This window comes from Cyphomyrmex costatus, unplaced genomic scaffold (genome assembly GCF_001594065.2).
Source record: "Cyphomyrmex costatus isolate MS0001 unplaced genomic scaffold, Ccosl1.0 scaffold1065, whole genome shotgun sequence".
Taxonomy (NCBI): Eukaryota; Metazoa; Arthropoda; class Insecta; order Hymenoptera; family Formicidae; genus Cyphomyrmex; species Cyphomyrmex costatus.
Window position 1 is genome coordinate 26,206 of NW_017275025.1, and position 5,541 is coordinate 31,746.

The window sequence follows — 5,541 nt, forward strand, 5'->3', positions numbered from 1 at the left end:
TCTTAAACCATCTTAAACAGAATGTAAGTTGTAAAAAGAAATTATACTGTATATTAAATAACTTGTTTATAGGTAAATTCTGTATTGTATACAAATTTTGGAGTATGATTACAGTAATTTTTTTTTATTTACAGAATATTATTAATATTTCCGTCGTCGTTGGAATAACATATATTTTGAAATATGTATGATTTTTAGTCTTCTTGAGTCCAAAATTCAATTAAACAGAAACAAGGTTTGTTTGACATGCGCGGTCACGAATTGAAAACGACTATCAGAGCGACAGAGAGGACTAATGAAGCGCAAGAGTGGGGGAAGTTATCCGCCGTCACTTTTTGGCCTACCCCCACTACCGATATTTGACCGAGTTTACTCTCCTGGTTCTAGTCTTCTTGATGGCAACTAACATAAAAACAAGAACTTCACTTGCAAGCGGCACATCACCATGAAGGGAAGCGAGTACCAATATCAATAAAACCGTGTGATTTTTGTCCATCCCAATCAATTCTTTTCCTTATACTCATTTCATCCAGAGTTAAATTGAACACTATCTTCTTATTTTCTTTTCCTCGAGCATTTTGAACTACATTGAATATGATTTTTAAGGTAGTTAGACCCCAACTATGCGAGTCAAAGACAGATTCAAACATAACTCTAAATTTAAATCAATATATATTGTTATGTAAAATCTAAGAATAAAAAAACAATGTATTTTATACACTTACAATATTAAATTATAATGAAATAAGTTAATTTAAGAAAAGAAGGAAATTCTACGTTTCACGTAGTACATAAGAGAAATTAGATCGTGGCAACATCACATTTTTACGAATAGACGAATATAGTGACAGGCGCAAGCTGAATATAGACGAATATAGTGACAGGCGTAAGCTGAATATAGACGAATATAGTGACAGGCGCTATTATCCTATTTATAATTTACTTTTTATTACCATGATTATTTCACTCTCTCTTTAAAAATTCTAAAAATAATTTATATATTTTATATTATATGCTACCAAAGTCTCCCCGATATCAAAATCATCGCTAGGTATAAGGATTTTCGACTGTATGATTGATTGACATGTCATTGAAAGTGCGACGTTGCCATATCTACTAGACTTCGTCAATTCTCGAGAGAATGTATAAAATCAAAATTTTTTATTGATTCAAACTTTAGTATCATATGGTGAATATTTGCGGTCTTGTTACACACGCTTCTTCATAAATTCAACTACATGATACTCGTTTTTCATTAACTTCTTACATGCGGTTTCGATAATATATGAAAATCCGTGTCGTATCACGATGAAAATGGCTATACTGCAATGGTAAATATAGAAAAATTGGCGAAGTTTGATGGATTATATCTCAGGAACGGGATGGTAAATCGAGCTCAAATTTTACAGGCATATGTATTAATACCTAAATTACTTGAAACGAAAGTTTCAAGACGTTCTTACATAATTGTGCTTTAGGGTCTAACTATCTTAACGCTTGTTTAGATATACCAGAGCTACTATCAATATTTTGCATCCACATTCTAAGAGTCCTTGGATGTGGAAGACATTTTAAAACTTCTTTTCTTACAAATAAATATGCAGTAGGGGAATGAAAATAGAGTGTGGCCGCAAAACGTCTTAAGCTATGTGAAAATTTTGCCTTCTTCTTATTATTTAAAATCCTTGTTAATAAATCATATATAGAACGAGACAGCACAATCTATAAAAATTTCTTTTATGTAACAACGATCTATTTTTGTTTATGAGTGTATAAATAACATAAATAGATAAAAAGCAACGATGCTCGTTAGCATCAGTATTATTTAATAAATTGCTATAGAACTTGGAATGCGTAGGAGCTATAGTAGGAGTATGCAACGCGGATAAATCTTAAGTGTAATAAGCCTTAAGCCATAAGAAACCAATAATAACCGATTATGATTAATTGCAATATATTTTTAGATTTCCATAAAATGCAGAAAGATGAGAAAAATGATTTCGCAGGATAAATAATGTTGTCAATGCTCACGAGAATACAAGAATTTGTAATGATCATTTTATAGAATATTATTATTATAATAATCTAACAAAGAAAGGACAATAAGAGTCAGATAGTAAATAAAATAAAATAAAGCGGTTAAAACATTTAAATAACTTTAACTATGTATATACTGTGACGTTGCCGCCTCGCTGCAGCGTCGCAGCGACCCTTCGCCGTCACAGAGCGCGAATTGGCGTATGACCCGGGCCGGGAATGGCGAGCGAGCGAAATCTCCAGGGGCCGTAATTAGCGATTTAAGTATTATTTTCTAATCCCCACGATTTAATTACATGTAAAATGAGTGACGCCTCACCGAAGGAGGAACGACAGTTGAAAGGCAGTTTGAAGCAAGCAGCAACGGAAGAGTAGGAGAGGAGCGGCCACCAGGGCCGAGGTAGCGATGATTTGTTAGATATTATTTTTATTAAATTTCAATTTTTTTTAATTCCATTATTTTACCACCTGATAATAAATAGAAAAGATGTAAAATAATAACTGCAATAGAAATTTTGAGACTACAAATTTGCTACGAAGAAATAAATTGTATATAACTTGTATTGCTCCAAAAAGTATAAGTACTGTGACGTTGCCGCCTCGCTGCAGCGTCGCAGCGACCCTTCGCCGTCACAGAGCGCGAATTGGCGTACGACCCGGGCCGGGAATGGCGAGCGAGCGAAATCTCCAGGGGCCGTAATTAGCGATTTAAGTATTATTTTCTAATCCCCACGATTTAATTACATGTAAAATAAGTGACGCCTCACCGAAGGAGGAACGACGGCAGTTGGAAGCAAGCAGCAACGGAAGAGTAGGAGAGGAGCGGCCACCAGGGCCGAGGTAGCGGTCGACCGACCTAAGCCTGCGAGAAGCGGGGGCCGCGGGAGGACCGGACGTCCGGCGAATGGAGGAGGGACGCCTCGAGGAGGCGCGGGTCCGACGAACAGGACCGCCGTGTGCCAGGCAGCGAGAAGGCGGGCCGTCGCGGCGTCGGTAGCATAAAAATACGCTGCCGACACTAGATGAGCTCGCGGGGCCTTCCACCACCCCTAGGACCTCGCTGGGCACGGCACTGCCCGAGAAGGATCGCGGGCACGCACCTTGGTCGCGGAAAAGCGCGGTGCGGCTGCGCGCCCCTCGGAGGGGGATAACGTATTGATCGCGCATCGATCGCGATTTTCGGTGCTTTTCGTTTCCGGCGTGCGACAATTGCGGACGTCCCGGCCGGTCGAGCGAGATTCGAGAGAAAGAGAGAGAGAGACCGGAATCGGCTGTAGGCGAGCGGGAGCCAGGGATCTATCGGTGAGGTTGCTCTTGGATTACTAAGGTTGTAAGGTCGCATGCATCGGGGCGAGGGACCCCCGTGTTCTGCAGTCGAGCGTCGTTAGTGAATTCTCGCGGAGCCGCCATTCGCGGCGCTTTGGTGTAACGTATCGTTAGTGAGACGCTCGGCGACAAGCACGGGAAACTCCCAAGCTTCAGGGTAGTCGGCTATCGGGGAGTTAACGTAGATTTGGAGTTGCGGGCCTCCTGGAGATCGCGATAGCTGAGAACGAAAAAGCCCGTGCACGCATGTTGCACGTTCGCGAGACGGCGGCGCGAGAGCGAGCGTTCAGGGGCAATATTTGTTACCGGTTTCCGTTATCGGTAGCACAGCAATTGTATTAGGCTTTCACGTGGGTTTACGGCATAGACGCCGTGGGCTGTTCTCGTCTATAATTGTTGAAATTAAGAGCCCCGGAACGCCGATCTCGTACGGGACTGCCGTTCTACGTGATATAGTAGATCGACGTGGGTGTGAGTGAGACGGCGCGAGTCGCGCGCCCTGGCTATGTAAAGCGCGATGTCGACGTTGTATTGAGTCGGGAAGAATCGGCATATTGTTCGTTTGGTGTGTTCTCGTGGGTGGCAGTACGCCCAGCGCGGGCCGACTGGTATTCTCGCGCAAATCTTGGTAACTTTGCATGATGTGGTATGCGATCTTCGAGATTATTTTTAGTCACCTTGCGATGTTGTTTGGCGAACTTAATTTTCGAGAGCCCGTATTCGCGGCGGGATGGTAAATGATATCGCGTTCGCCGATTGGCTGTAATGTTGCGACGGATTTCTCGCGTCATGGGATATTGTCAGCGTTCGTACTACGAAATACGTTGTTCTTGCGCGCAATTGACTGCTGTACTTTTTGTTTAGCCAAGGGCCTAGATTTTCTTGCGGGTTCGCAGCGCTCTAATTTATTTTGTAATTTTTGTTTGTTAATCTCTCAACGCGCTATTAGCGACACGCGCTATTAGCGAAAAATTATCGAGTCATTTCTTTTATTTTTTTTTGTTCACAATAAACCCGCTCATTGTTACTTTAATACTGAGAGTATGATTTTTGGGCTCTCGGCGTAATCTTTCCTCTTGACTCTCCCTGTATCAAAGCAGCCCTTGTCTTTTCCCAAGACCCTGCCCCTCTACCATTGATTGAGCTGGCCTAGCCGCGTAAGAGCGAGAATTTCCGGGACTTTGGCATATGTTTCACGTTTGGTGGTGTCGCGTTGGGAATTCGAATTTTTCGCGAGGTCGACGTCGCCTTTAAAGACGTCTGGCGCCCAACTTTCGCGTTTCGCGATTCTCGCTCGATCGCTTTCGCCTTTGGGGTCTTCATTATAGTCGTTGTTCGACGGATCGTGCTCATCATTTCTTTCGACTTGCGGCGCGCAAGCGAATAACGTCGCAATACATAGAAATGATTGAAATACAATAAATAAATTAGAAGTACTTAGCCGCTTATGATGTTATAAAAATGATAAAAACGCAAATTTGTAAAAAACGCAACTAGTTTCGACTCCAAGGATTGAGTCATCTTCAGACGTCCAAAAAAAAAAAGGAAAATTCATTGAATCTCTCCTTCCATACATACAGTCAAATCATAAAAAGATCACTAACTCCTCGATTTTCTTTATTATTGAATAACATTGATAATAAAAGATGGAAAGATCTTATATTACACCAATGTATCTGTAATCATTTTAAACAAAACAACCGTAGATAACAGTAAGGTCTTATATGAAAATTCTTTAACTCACCAAACGAAAAATTATTTACACAAAATCGATTCGTCAGTTGACAGTGTATAATGAGAACAAACAAAAGTAAGACATAAAGTAAAATTTAAAGAATTGAAAAAAAGAGCCATGATAGCGGATACTTATTATATTTAAAGACTGAATATTAAAATTCTATTGTGCAGCTACTGTGACTGATGAAACTATACTAAGCAAAGTAACAAAAGTCGGTATCGAACGATCAAACTTTATTTACAATGGGAATATAAAAATCGTGAAGACCTTCGGTGTCCGTTTGTAGATTGAGACTATGTTTTTGTTTATTAATGTTTAACATATCTGAAATTATACGCTTTCTATAGTTAGGATCTTCATCTAGAATTCTCACATCTTCCCATTGAAAATCATGACCATACTTAAGTCTATGCTCAGTTATAACAGAACGGGTAGAAGTG